General features: G+C 44.4%; 1 pseudogene across 1 annotated transcript; it reads right to left on the bottom strand.

Annotated features, from left to right (window-relative positions):
- Nucleotides 1-3,621: 3,621 nt before the first annotated feature.
- On the bottom strand, nucleotides 3,622-5,483 carry LOC310791185 (annotated as a pseudogene). Its single transcript has 6 exons — nucleotides 5,411-5,483; nucleotides 5,184-5,273; nucleotides 4,408-4,833; nucleotides 4,138-4,289; nucleotides 3,904-4,004; nucleotides 3,622-3,691 (listed from the first exon to the last, which is right to left on the bottom strand). The product of its transcript is annotated as an uncharacterized misc_RNA (transcript).
- Nucleotides 5,484-15,481: the final 9,998 nt, after the last annotated feature.

Below are 15,481 nucleotides of genomic sequence, written 5' to 3'. Positions count from 1 at the left end.
GCAGTAGTTTAGCTCTGATATAGACCACGATTAGACCAGGATTTTGGGTCTACGTTTAGCTGAGTTTTAGACCATGTTTTAAATACTTAATATAAAATGCATAAAACCTGTAAATGTTTAAAGCACTTCACACCCCCGTGTTTACAGTAGGCTATAACTGTTTAGTTTTTGTCATATAATTCTATAGAGCAGTAGAGAGAAGGAGCCAGCACTCAAAAATGTCCTTTGAGGGTTTTATTCCGGTTTCAAACAATGCAACAACGTATTAGCATTTCAGCAAGAAGCCTTCGTCAGCGTTGTGCTGTGTCAGGCGGAAAAGGGCATATAAATACAGCCAGACAGGAAGTACAATCAATTAGTATAGAAAAAAATGTATTCAAAAAGTGCTTTATGCATCGATGAGATATCATAAAATACAACCCAGCATAGTACACAAGCATTGATATGAGTACAAGGATAGAAAACAATATATATATAATTATGGACAACCTTTATCTAGAACATAGTCATTCCCCATGTACAGAATTAGGTAAGACCATCAGACCGCAGCCTAGAAAGAACGACCTGTTGTCTTCAAAGTGACAGCAGGAGAGAGATAAAAATAAAACAAGGACTGGACTTTGTAAGTATAAATTTAAAATAATAAAATAAACAGTCAAGCAAACAGTCCCGTTGTCTTCAAAGTGACACAGCAAGGAGAAAGCTAGCTTTACTCTACTAGTAGAGTCATAAACTGAGGTTCCGTGACCATCCTCTGGCAAGGATGGTTTGATGATTGATTTGACCTCTATGGACCCTTTATAAAAGATTTAGCCCCCAGGTCCCTCTCAAAAATCCCGGCATTTTTTGCAAGAGGGCCAAATTCAAAATGGCGCCTGGCGCCAACTCTAAAAATTTACTTTTGACCTGGATGGCCTAGAATCATGTATGAAGGCACTTTTTCATACAAGTCAACCACGACGATTCCAAATCTGACACCATTTTAATCATAAGACCTTGTTTTGACCCAGAAAATTCAAGATGGCCGCTATCCAGTAGAGCGAATACTTAACTTTTGTACAAAAGGCCAGTGAATATTGCCCTCAAACTATATTTGTTCAGGAGAGCCTGATACCCAATCTAACAGAGGCGACAAGAGAGAATCTTGATATTCTGAGGAATACAAGTTTCTCCCAGGAAGCCCGTGCTGCTGCTCATGCAGCCCTGGAGGATGATGTTGATCTCAAGAATTTCATGGGAGGTGGCTGCCTGACTTCTGGGCGATGCTGACAGCTCTCCCTGCTGAACAGGTTGCCTTTCTTCATTCTAACTTCACTCAGTCCATCACAGGTAACCCCTATTCCAACATGGCCTGGGACATGTGGATTGAATTGAGGAAACACACGGAAAATGGCCGAAGCGCATGCGAGAGGATGAGCAGTGTGTGCATAACCTGATTGCATGCATGGATGAGTTCGACTCATTCCCGTTTAATCCGGCCTCACCCACACTTCGCACCCTACAGTCAGCCATGCCTGCCTCTGATGAGCTCATTGCGGACTTTAAATCAGCCCATTCTGCAGGAGAGGATAAGTTGAACATCTTCTTGCAGGACCGGGTGTTCAGTAAGAATAAATCCCTCCATGTACCTGTCAGTTTGAGCAAACGTTTGACATTTTCCACTTTTGATGTGAAAAAGTGTGAAAAACTAAAGAGATTAGATTTTTGTGATTTATTTTGCATACATCATTAAATAGGTGCACTGCATACCCAGGTATTTGAACTAAAAGAAAAGAAAAGTCATTTTCGGGTTCAGCTCGACTTTAAGGCATGTTTACAAAAGTTTGGATGATTTTGTCTAAGCATTCCCTTTCAGCGTGTAATAAGCAATCAGCAAAAACCGTACAATACAATAAAGCTGTGGTCATTTGAGTAGCCTGTCTCATGGCCGTAGCCATGGTTTGAGAAATACCCAGGTCATTGTAGCGTGGTGTGGGGGGTCCAGGGGGGGCTGTGCCCCCCCGCCTAGAAAATGTTGTCAATTTTAAAGTAAAATGCTTCAATCTGGTGCACTTTGAGAGCAAAATTAAGAGGCTAGATCTATAAAGAACTACAGACATCATATTAGATTAATATCCTCTTTACTGTTACTGTTGCTTTAAAATGATACAAAAAATAAATGTCTCCCCACATAATATATATTCTGCATACAGGTCACATATGGCAGAATACTCCTCAATTAAATACAATAGCCCATCTACACAAACATCACTTACAGGGGAGTTACTTACCCATTCACTTCAATAGAACTGTCCCCAAAGTCTAGCCCCAATCTAGCCCCAATGCAACATGTGAAAGTTGTGGTGAGTTATGTCTCTTCCTTCTACATACAAGATAGTATGATACAAGATGTTTATTGTCACACGGATGTACAAGTACACACGGTGAAATGCTTGAGCTGTGTTATGTTCCGTTACGATTGATTGATTGATTGATATTTTTATTTAAGTGTCATGCACCTGGGTGCCCAGCCCATATGGGCTTACACGACACTATATCATATTTACAATCGCCAAGATGGCCACACAACAAATCATAATATACCTTTGTACAGAATCAAGAAAAGAAAAGAAAGGGCATTTCATTGAGACATTCACTTTCCAAAAACAATTATACTGGGTACAATGTTCCCTGTCTTAGTCGCCAGGCATTTTCTATAAATCTGGCTAAAACAAAAATGTCCTTATCAAAAAGCCAACTCAACATATGACCTTCTGACAGCCAAAACAAATCGGGATTCTTCAACTGGACTCAAAACCTACCTGTTCTCCCAAGCTTACAACCTCCCCTACCCTTAACCACCTCTTCCTACCTCACCTCCTCCCCTTTTCCCCACCTCCCTCTCTTCTGTCTCGCCCCTGCCCCTCCCACACACTCCCCCCCTCCCCTCTGTTTCCATATATCCCTGATGTATGTGTTAATTGTTACCTGTATCTGTTGCCTTGTTTTCTATGTACTCATACTGTGTCAGCGTCTTTGGGTCATTGAAAAGCGCTTTATAAAATAAATGAATTATTATTATTATTATTATTAAATTAAACTATAGAGACACTGCGGAGCACGTCATCATTCAGAAACCACGCCCAAAACGGGGGAAAACAGAAACCCCCCCTCCAATCCTGGCGTTCTCCTATGTCACGTGCATGGTTGCGTGTTGCACAAAAAGATCGTATATACGGAAGATGAACACTCCAACTTACTTCCTTGACAGCTAGATCCTCATTTTTCTTCTCGCCAATTCTCAATGGCTTCCTTGTTTTGCTCAGGAGTACAAAAAAACTTTAACTGGCGATTTTTGAGATTTGTTGTCTGCGCAGCCCCACCACACAACAGCTTTTAGCTATGTTTCATTCAAGGAAAATGATGCTGGTCTACGGGACTGAACGGAGCGATTTCCCCCGTGGTGGGCGTGGCCTATTTCATGCAGTGTCTCTATTACCTATGTGGTCATCATGGCAACTGATAACCCAGTTTTGGCACTCCTGTAAAATCTACTATAACACTCTTGCACCGCTTTGGCTCCAAGACATTTAGGTAAATCTTTAACAAAAGCTTTTACAAAGCTGCATTACTGAGGAACTGTCACACCACCTTCTCACAGATCCAGCTGAGCTTCGAGTTACAGGCCATGTCGCTCCATTTGTTCAAAGGTCTAGAAAAAGGAATGTATAGTTCAACACACTCCTGTGTCAAATCAGGTTGATCGGCTCTGTGCAGGACACCATCATCAGGCTGCCCCCCTGCCCAGTAGCTGAAACACAGGAGGACAAGCAGTCAAACCCTGTGGTGAAGACATGGTCCATAGCTACAGTAACTCAGGAAGTCTCACACCAATTAGTCAGAAGAAATGTGATGAGATCTTACGCTGTGGTCAGAGGTGATCCATCCACCCATCTCCAGGTCCCTTCTGTCACTCTGTCTGTCAGACCAATAAACACCGTCTTGTTTAGGCCAACCAGGAATTGCTGTTTGTGGAGAAGTATTTAGAGGGTTCAAGTGATGATAGCAAGAACTGAAGGAGGGTGAGGTTTATAAAGGTTTACACACACACAGAGACACACAGAGAGACACACACACACACACACACACACACACACACACACACACCTGTTCCTCTCTGCTGTTGACGATCACCAGATCAGCTCCTCTCTTCAGACAGTCCTGTCTGCCGTCTTCCCAGGTCTTCTTCTCATTGGAGACGTAGTACCAATGAGAGTTAAATTCAATCCAGCAAAGAGGAAATATTTCTTCTGCAACAAATCAATACAACACAACATGTGAAGCACTCACACACAACATGATATGATATGATACATAATGATATGATGTTACTTATTCTGGTGAACAAGAGCTACTCACCCTGGGTACAGGAACGCTCTCTCAGCGTGTTGTTACTGGTCTGTAACTGGTCTCTCGGTTTAGTCAGGTTGTTGTTACTGGCCTTTAGCTGGTCTCTCTCTTTAGTGAGCATGTTGTTACTGGTCTGTAACTGGTCTCTCTCTTTAGTCAGGTTGTAGTTACTGACCTTTAGCTGGTCTCTCTCTTTAGTGAGCATGGTGTTACTGGTCTGTATCTCATCTCTCTGTTTGGTCAAGTTGTTGTAACGGGTCTGTAACTGGTCTCTCTCTTCAGTCAGAATGTTCGTACTGGTCTGGTGGTACAGGTCTCTTTCTTTAGTCAGGTTGTAGTTACTGGCCTTTAGCTGGTCTCTCTCTTTAGTCAGGTTGTTGTTACTGGCCTTTAGCTGGTCTCTCTCCACCGTCATCAGCTCAAGCTTCTGCATATCTGAATGATCTGAAAGCAATTTTCAGAGAAAACCGTGTTGCTCCTACAATGTTTGAGGAACTGAGATATCCGTTGCTCTTGCCAGTAAACAAGCATAAGGCAAAGTCGTCACTTTGTGTTGAACAGTGGTGGGGACATAAGGGCAAATCATTTTTATATTTATTTTAATTTTTTTAACTGTCTTCAGTATACATTTATCAAGGTCAAACATCATCACCTAGAGTGACTCAACACAGTGAGGTGAGATGTTTTTGATAGCCTAGCACCTGCACAGTTTGCACAGTGTGACATGAAACTCACACCTCTTTCTGATTTTTTCCCATAAATTACACATATGAGGAAATGTGAATGACACTTACGCACGATGAGACGCAGAGAGACGTTGAGAGCGACTTGTGTAACCCACAGCAGCCCAAAGCTCACCCAGACCAGCCTGAACACTTTTCCATCTGCAGAACAAACGTGGAAAATCAGCTCGCAATACATTTTTCACTTAGGCTGCTCAAATACATTAAACGTTTCAGTGTCAAGAAAATGTATCAAGGAAATATAAAATCTTTCACTTCTCTTTCCATATGTTCCTCACCATGTTTCTGGGTGGCCTGCTGATGTCCCTCAACAGAATTAGGCCTCCTCAGATGATCCTCGTCGACCTCCATTATTGCAAGTTCATCTTGTCGGACATACCTCGCCATTCCTGCATCTCTCTGCTTCTGACTTCTGGGTCTGTTGTTTTTCTCTTTAAGACTGAACTCTGTCAGCATTTAAACCACATAGGGCAGGGAAAAAGTTTCCTGCGTCCAGAGTTTCGAATCCGCCCACTCAATGAGTTGACTGCTTCTGGTCTGGCATTGTGACATATAGAGGTTTCTTGTTAGAAAAAATGTTCGGTCCAATGCGTGCAGTGGAGGACAATCAATTAGCCAATCAGCGCCACAGTGATTGGTTGTGTCAGTGATTGGTTGGGGTGGAGGGGCAACATCCACACAAATACATGATATATGTCTGAAAATACTTTTTTCTCTGTCGATAAAAAAAGAAACCCATCCGCACCATTGGTGTTTTACCATATCTCTTTGTCCACACGACAACGCAAAAACAATTGAAAACAACCTGATGGGTCTACAAGATCAACTGGGTCCAATTACTTTTTCGCGTCCTTAACAGCCCAGATGTACAGTATAGTCTGTCTGATTTGGATGCTGTGTTTCTATGTGGGGACTTTAATAGTCTTATTGGTAGCCTTGATGACTGTATAAGGGACATGGAGAATATCCATATCAGAACTATTTCGACAGCACTGTTAAATATGGGGAAACATGAATTGTTTTTGAGAGATGTAAAATGCTGTGTGGTCAATGGTAGAATCGCTTTGAGCAAGAATAATTTCACTTCCGTTTCAGTTCAAGGAAAAAGCGGTAGTTATAATGGAACATTATTGTTCCATATGAAGGCTTAAATAATTGTGTTTTTATGTTTTCACTCCAAACGAACAAATCTCACTCTCACTGTCCTCATGTTTGTAAAGTTCTCACGGACGAGGTGAGCTTACCTGGCTGAGGCCTATTCATGGTGCTAAGGCTCAGGTGTTCAATTAGTGTAGAAGTGTTCCAGGTACAGTATCCCACTGAGCAATAGACGTCTTTAGACCTCATTTCAACCTCGCCTCTATGGTTTAGCTCTGATATAGACCACGGTTAGACCAGGATTTTGGGTCTATGTTTAGCCGAGTTTTAGACGATGTTTTACCTAACCCAAACGAGAGAGAGAGAGAGAACAACTTCAAAAGACATTTAAAAATGCATAAACACCTGTAAATGTGTAACAAAAGCACTGTATACCCTTGTGTTTACACTATAACTTTATTTTTGGTCATACACAGATTTCCCATTGAGCAGTAGTTTAGCTCTGATATAGACCACGATTAGACCAGGATTTTGGGTCTACGTTTAGCTGAGTTTTAGACCATGTTTTAAATACTTAATATAAAATGCATAAAACCTGTAAATGTTTAAAGCACTTCACACCCCCGTGTTTACAGTAGGCTATAACTGTTTAGTTTTTGTCATATGATTCTATAGAGCAGTAGAGAGAAGGAGCCAGCACTCAAAAATGTCCTTTGAGGGTTTTATTCCTGTTTCAAACAATGCAACAACGTATTAGCGTTTCAGCAAGAAGCCTTCGTCAGCGTTGTGCTGTGTCAGGCGGAAAAGGGCGTATAAATACAGCCAGACAGGAAGTACAATCAATTAGTATAGAAAAAAATGCATTCAAAAAGTGCTTTCTGCATCGATGAGATATAATAAAATACAACCCAGCATAGTACACAAGCATTGATATGAGTACAAGGATAGAAAACAATATATAATTATGGACAACCTTTATCTAGAACATAGTCATTCCCCATGTACAGAATTAGGTAAGACCATCAGACCGCAGCCTAGAAAGAACGACCTGTTGTCTTCAAAGTGACAGCAGGAGAGAGATAAAAATAAAACAAGGACTGGACTTTGTAAGTATAAATTTAAAATAATAAAATAAACAGTCAAGGAAACAGTCCTGTCGTCTTCAAAGTGACACAGGAAGGAGAAAGTATAGATTGATGTATAGATTTAATTACACAAAATACAAGATGAGAAATGCTTTTACAGAAAACAGCCCAACAGTAATTCCTCATTTAGCCCTTTCGGGTGTTCTGACTGGAGTGTGTGGATCCAAAACGCCTCTCTTTGTAATAAGGCTCGGTCTCTATCGCCACCTCTTTTTAAAGGGTTAACAACCTCTATTCCCTGAAACCTGAGAGAACACACATCATGGCCCATAGAATTAAAATGTCTAGCCACAGACGACTTCTCATCTCGGTTTCTAATGCTACACTTGTGCTCACAAATGCGAGTTTTGAGTCCCTTCGAGTCTTGCCCACATAAATATTGGAACAGGAACACTTTAACAGGTAAACCACAAATTTAGTTTTACAAGAAATTCTATTTTTAATGTGATATTTTTTACCAGAATGGCATTACATTGAACACAATTGCCGCAAGGAAAATTACCAGTTGGCAAGTTTGATAAAAAAGTGTGTGGGGCGTGTGTAGCAATCTGCTTTCACTAGAGCATCTCTCAGGTTCCTAGCACGTTTCTGTGCAAAAATGGGGGGCTTCTCGAACACGTGGCCCACCAGGGGGTCACTGTGTAGGATGTGCCAATGTTTGAGAATGGTTTTCTTAATGTCCAATGAGGCAGGAGAAAAGGTAGTGGCACAAACAATATTAGACTTCCTCACAGAAGGGGCTTTAGGTGTTAGCAGGTCCTGTCTATTGAGGCCCCTAACCCTCTGCAAGCTCTTACTAAGGTTTTGGTTATCATACCCTTTGACCAAGAACCGTTCACATAGTTCAGAGGCTCGTTCCTCAAAAGTGCTATCAGTGCTACAAATTCTCCTCGTTCTCAGGAGCTGGCTATAAGGTAAACCTTTCTTGAGACTGGGGGGATGGAAGCTGGAGAAGTCTAGGAAGCTGTTTCTGTCGGTTTGTTTTCTATAAACCTTAGTCATAAGATGTTCAGATTTGGTGACCAAAACATCTAAAAATGAAATTGATTCTAAACTGTGATCTAAACTAAATGAAATAGAGGGCAGTCTGGAGTTAATGTATAACTTGAATTCTTCCAGTTCATTGAGAGATCCCGTGAAGATGAAAAAAATATAATCTATGAATCTCAACCAGCAATGTAACAATTCTGAGAATGGATTATTTTGATACACGTAATCTTCTTCAAACTTGAGATTCATACTGCTGGCTCCTCCTCTCTACTGCTCTATGGAAACTCCTGTGCCTTGCACCTAAAACTTTTTTATCCGGTGAGTGTGCGTGCTGATAGCTCCCCAGCTAGTCTGCTTTGTCATATGATTCTGTCACTACTGTGGTGAGTTGAGTTGAGCACCCCCCCCCCCCCCCACACACACACACACACACACACACACACACCCTGACATATAAAGTGGGTGCCTTGAAAAGCGCTATATAAATCCAATCTATGATGATGATGATGAGGTTTATTATTAGGGGTCCAAGCACGAAGTGCGTGGATCCCTATTGTATCTGTTCCGATTTTTTTTTTTTTTCTTCTTCTCCGGTAAAACTGTATGTACAGCAGAAACTGTAAGGCTCAGCATAGCCAGACTGGGCACATAGATTGTAAATGTGCCTCACTACTCAGAAACAAAAAATGACCCATATCGGCCAGATGGTGGCGCTATAACAGACCATTTCGCGTTATGGTCCATATCTTCTGAACCGTGTGTCCTATACTAAAAATTTCACTTCTCAGGGATTCCTTGGATCAATACGCATCTATCCATCTAGGCCCCGCCCATTTGCGTGTGCCTAGATTTTCCGCCATTTTGAATTTTATCAAAAACCTACTTTTGCGAACTCCTCCTAGACCGTTTGGCCAAATCACATAGGAATTATTCTGGGTCATCTATGGACTACCCCGACCCAAAGTTATTAAAGGATTTTGGATACGTGAAACCGTTTTGAAATTATAAATGTCTAAACTTTTGTGTATTTGCTTTTGTTCTTTTCCTGCCCTAAAAGTGTGTGGATGTCAGAAACCATACACCCCCCATCACCCAAACTTTCCACACAGGTTCACGACATCACCCACTACTCAGAGTAAAAAAATTACACCAATCCACCAGACGGTGGCGCTATAACAGCCAATTTCACGTTTGTCGGTCAATAACTTCTGAACCACGAGCCGTAGAATCAAAATTCCACATCTACCGGTTTCCCTGGAGCATCGTGCATCTAACCTACTAGGCCACGCCCATTTCTGTCTGTTAGATTTTCCGCCATTTTGAATTTGATCAAAAACCTACTTTTGCGAGCTCCTCTTAGACCGTTTGGCCAAATCACACGAAACTTTTTCTGGGTCATCTATAGACTACCCCGACCTAAGGTTATTAAAGGATTTTGGATACGTGAAACCGTTTTGAAATGATAAATCTCGAATCTTTTAATGAAACACACGCCAACACTAAATTGCCCACAACTCATTAACCGGTCAATTACAACTACTGCTGCTACTACTGCTACCACTCCCACTACTACCAACACTACTACTACTATTATTACTACTTCTGCTACTATTATTACTACTACTACTACTACTACTACTACTGGAAGTTGGAATGTAGCATTTTGGGTGGGGTTAATGTGTTTTGGAGTTCTGCATCTGCTGTAGCATAATACATAGTTGGTTTAGATGTCACACAGTAATGCCCGATCCACAAAGACTTGACACCCACGTTTTAATAAAAACAAGTTTATGCCATAATAAGGTTACATCCGTGCCTTGTCATTGCTGTGGAAGGATGGTCTAGGGGTAAAGTAGCAGACACCAAAGCTGGAGGTCCTGGGTTCAAACCACAGCCAGGTAACTTTTTTATTTTTTGAAAATGTAGAATAAAGGTTAATCTGGATATAATTATGTATAAAGCTGCTGAATACACACTGTGTACATAGCAGAATAACTGAATATGCCTATTCATGGTAACGTCATATTTTGACGTCATCTTGACATTCCTGTGTAGATGTCTAAATGATCCCCAAATCGGCTGTGATTTGACCTAGTCCTGGACGTCACTGAAAGATGATATCAGAACATCATCATGATGTAATTGTGTTTGCTGGGAGCCTTCTTTCAGATATATGAGAGGAAAAACATTCCAATACATTACTGTGTCTTCAGATGGGAAAGGTCCAAAAAGAGAATTCAATCTGAATTATCCTTGTCACTCATGTGCTCATTGTAACAGCACAACCCACACCAATTAGTTCAAACACCTCCATTCAGGGCAGACTTTTAATGGAAAGTGGTGCATTATGTGTGTAATACAAAAATGTCCTTAATGGTAAATGGACTGCATAACAAGCTGCCATGCAGGGTGCTGGCTATAGTCACCAAAAGCAATTTCAGGGATAAAACCCATCAACCTTCTCTAGTGGACGCCACTACGCCCTATGGTTTGATGTGTGTGTGGGAAAGACACAATGACAACTGAAAATTCTGATTTCAGAACACAAAAGCTCCATCATGAGACAAGAACTAACCTCTCCTGTTGCAAAACACGTTCTTGAACGCAGCCATCTCGAGCTAACATTTCCAAGATATTGAAAAAGTTCATGAAACACCGCAAAATAAGGAGGCAACATGTGGGGTTTTAATTACTGTTACTGACTTACCTGTCTGAAGTTGAAAGTTGTTCATCCCACGTGGGGTTTGAACTTTGAGCCACAATGGTCTTTAGTTAGCATAAGTCATGAGTTTTACCAAGTGAGCTATCCAGACTGTTGTGTTTAACTTTGTAGACCATCTTATATGTATCTGCAGAGCCAGAGAAGTACTTGTCGTATTTACAGTATGTTCTACCCAAATACCACTTTCTGTCCAGATACTTAAAGGGAAATTGTACACAAAAACTGCTTTCTATCCAAGTACTACTTCAAGTCACAAGTACTTATGTGACCACAACACCCTGACTGACCCCATAACCCTTTACTGACCACTACATCCTTACTGACCTTGCTTGGACCCCGTCATCGCCGCTTGCGGCTATATTGTTTATTTGTTTTTCTTCTTTTTCTGCCCTAAAAGTGTGTGGATCTCAGAAACCATACCCTCCACATCACCTAAACTTTCCACATAGGTTCAAGAGGTCACCCCCTACTCGGAGGAGAAAAAAAAACACCAATCCACCAGATGGTGGCGCTATAACAGACCATTTCGCCTTATGGTCCATATCTTCTGAACCGTGTGTCCAATACTCAAAATTTCACTTATCCTGGATTCCTTGGATCAATATGCATCTATCCATATAGGCCACGCCCATTTGCGTGTGCCTAGATTTTCCGCCATTTTGAATTTTATCAAAAACCTACTTTTGCGAGCTCCTCCTAGACTGTTTGGCCAAATCACATGAAACTTTTTCTGGGTTATCTATGGACTACCCCGACCTAAAGTTATTAAAGGATTTTGGATACGTGAAACCGTTTTGAAATGATAAATGTCTAAACTTGTGTGTATTTGCTTTTGTTCTTTTCCTGCCCTAAAAGTGTGTGGATCTCAGAAACCATACGCCCCACATCACCCACCTTTCCACATAGTTTCAAGACATCACCCACTACTCAGAGGAAAAAATTACACCAATCCACCAGATGGTGGCGCTATAACAGCCAACCACCACTACTACTGCTGCTGCTGCTACTACTACTACTACTATTCTTAGTACTTCTGCTGCTACTACTGCTACCACTCCCACTACTACCAACACTACTACTACTATTACTACTACTGCTACTACTACTACTACTAGTACTGCTTGGAAACCGTCAGGTCACCGGATCTCAGCCAAACTTTGTTTACTTGTGCACATACCAAGTCTGAATAAATGTGCACTATCTGACATATACCCCCCAAGTCACCGGAAGCTTGGACCCCGCATCGCCGCTTGCGGCTATATTTCTTATTGTTATCATTATTCACCGTTATCAAAAAAGCAGACACTTGTTCTAAGAAGACACTGATTCATATTCCAAAGTGTTGGTGTCAGATCGCGCCATATAGGAAGGCTTCTATTACTAATAAATGAAACGTACGATAAAAAAGAAAAGGTTCCCGTCCAATCTGCCTGTGTTAACGTGAATCTTTTATGCAAATAAAATTTCAAATGAGGTGGAGCCATCTTCAGAGACCTTGTCTGTTTTCCTCAGCCCCCTATTAAAATGGACGCCACCGCTGAGTTATAAATGTTATTAATAGCCGGCCGGGCGCTGAGTGAAGAACGAGAAGGAGGATGTGATGAAACAGCTTCACTTCTGTCTTTCTTCCCCCGGCTCGCTCCCTCCCTCCCATCACTTCCCCCTGGTTCACTCCCTCTCTCCCATCACTTCCCCCAGCTCGCTCCCTCTCTCCCATCGCTTCCCCCGGCTCGCTCCCTCCCTCCCATCACTTCCCCCTGGTTCACTCCCTCTCTCCCATCACTTCCCCCAGCTCGCTCCCTCTCTCCCATCGCTTCCCCCGGCTCGCTCCCTCTCTCCCATCGCTTCCCCCCGGCTCGCTCCCTCTCTCCCATCGCTTCCCCCGGCTCGCTCCCTCTCTCCCATCGCTTCCCTCGGCTCGCTCTCTCTCTCCCATCGCTTCCCCCGGCTCGCTCCCTCTCTCCCATCGCTTCCCCCAGCTCGCTCCCTCTCTCCCATCGCTTCCCCCCGGCTCGCTCCCTCTCTCCCATCGCTTCCCCCGGCTCGCTCCCTCTCTCCCATCGCTTCCCCCAGCTCTCTCCCTCTCTCCCATCGCTTCCCCCAGCTCTCTCCCTCTCTCCCATCGCTTCCCCCAGCTCTCTCCCTCTCTCCCATCGCTTCCCCCAGCTCGCTCCCTCTCTCCCATCGCTTCCCCCGGCTCGCTCCCTCTCTCCCATCGCTTCCCCCGGCTCGCTCCCTCTCTCCCATCGCTTCCCCCAGCTCGCTCCCTCTCTCCCATCACTTCCCCCAGCTCGCTCCCTTCTCTCCCATCGCTTCCCCCGGTTCGCTCCCTCTCTCCCATCGCTTCTCCGGGCTCGCTCCCTCTCTCCCATCGCTTCCCCCGGTTCGCTCCCTCTCTCCAATCACTTCCCCCGGCTCTCTCCCTCTCTCCCATCACTTCCCCCTGGTTCGCTCCCTCTCTCCCATCACTTCCCCCGGCTCGCTCCCTCTCTCCCATCACTTCCCCCTGGTTCGCTCCCTTCTCTCCCATCGCTTCCCCAGGCTCGCTCCCTCTCTCCCATCGCTTCCCCCGGCTCGCTCCCTCTCTCCCATCGCTTCCCCTGGCTCGCTCCCTCTCTCCCATCGCTTCCCCCGGCTCTCTCTCTCTCTCCCATCACTTCCCCCGGCTCGCTCCCTCTCTCCCATCACTTCCCTCGGCTCGCTCTCTCTCTCCCATCGCTTCCCCCGGCTCGCTCCCTCTCTCCCATCGCTTCCCCCGGCTCGCTCCCTCTCTCTCTCATCACTTCCCCCGGCTCGCTCCCTCTCTCCCATCACTTCCCCCTGGTTCGCTCCCTTCTCTCCCATCGCTTCCCCAGGCTCGCTCCCTCTCTCCCATCGCTTCCCCCGGCTCGCTCCCTCTCTCCCATCGCTTCCCCCGGCTCGCTCCCTCTCTCCCATCGCTTACCCCGGCTCGCTCCCTCTCTCCCATCGCTTCCCCCGGCTCGCTCCCTCTCTCCCATCGCCGGTCCAGCCGTTCCCTCGACTCTCCCTCTCTAGTCCTCTGTGGTGTCTCATAGACATTTTATAATTGGGCTCAGCTCATTGTTATTCAAAACCCTGTCGAACCAATTAGCGGCGGACCTCCCGACCTCCAGTTGCGATGTAATGGTGGCAACTAAAGACTCTAAGTGAGGCAGCTGAGAGCAAAGGTCTGAATTTCCTTTGGTTCCTGATTAATAATTCTGTCAACCCCATCACAGCATTAAAGAGAATCGCTAGTTTAAGGCTCTTCTTTTTTCTTGATCTTTTTTTTTTACGTTTTGCTCATTTTCTTTTCTCTGCCTGGACTAAACATGGCCTCCTCCCTGCTCCCTGCCCACTCTGCCTGGGTTAAAGATGGCCTCGCTGCTCCCTCCCCACTCTGCCTGGACTAAAGATGGCCTGGCTGCTCCCTCCCCACTCTGCCTCGGTTAAAGATGGCCTCTCTGCTCCCTCCCCACTCTGCCTGGACTAAAGATGGCCTCCTCGCTGCTCCCTCCCCACTCTGCCTGGACTAAAGATGGCCTGGCTGCTCCCTCCCCACTCTGCCTCGGTTAAAGATGGCCTCTCTGCTCCCTCCCCACTCTGCCTGGACTAAAGATGGCCTCCTCGCTGCTCCCTCCCCACTCTGCCTGGACTAAAGATGGCCTCCTCGCTGCTCCCTCCCCACTCTGCCTGGGTTAAAGATGGCCTCCCTGCTCCCTCCCCACTCTGCCTGGACTAAAGATGGCCTCTCTGCTCCCTCCCCACTCTGCCTGGACTAAAGATGGCCTTGCTCCCTCCCCACTCTCTTGTCAGATACATGTCGAGATAAAAGGATAATGAGACTTTGCAGGGGCGCTGCTGCGGTCTGGGAGGGGGAGGGAGGGGGGGGGGGGGGGGGGGGGAGGGGGGGGGGGAGGGGGAGGGGGAGGGGGAGGGGGAGGGGGAGGGGGGGAGGGGTCAGTGACCACTGACCTCTGCTCCAGCCTGGGAAGCGGGTTTTTGTCATTTCCAGTAACGTTAAGAAGCCCACTTCCCGTCACGGCTGACTGACTCATGTCTTTCATCACGTATGATTTAGAGTTTCATTGTAACATCATACAAGTGCTTCTTTCTGCCTCTTCATAAATGCACAGCCATAAAGAGTGACTTGATTCAGAGTCACCAAATGCAAACAAGCCGGGGATTATGCTGCCTTGTTGTGACATTGAAAGGACAAAATGGGAGTTAACAAGCCAACAATAGCAGCCATTATTATACAGATTATACAGATCTGTAGGTGATGGTATAGTGAATTATTAGATTTTTTTTGTATGTATATATATATATATATATATATATATATATATATATATATATATATATATATATATATATATATATATATATATTAG

The sequence above is a fragment of the Poromitra crassiceps genome (assembly GCF_964638095.1).
Source record: "Poromitra crassiceps genome assembly, chromosome: 16".
In the NCBI taxonomy this organism is placed as follows: domain Eukaryota; kingdom Metazoa; phylum Chordata; class Actinopteri; order Beryciformes; family Melamphaidae; genus Poromitra; species Poromitra crassiceps.
This window is presented reverse-complemented; position numbering and strand designations above follow the sequence as displayed.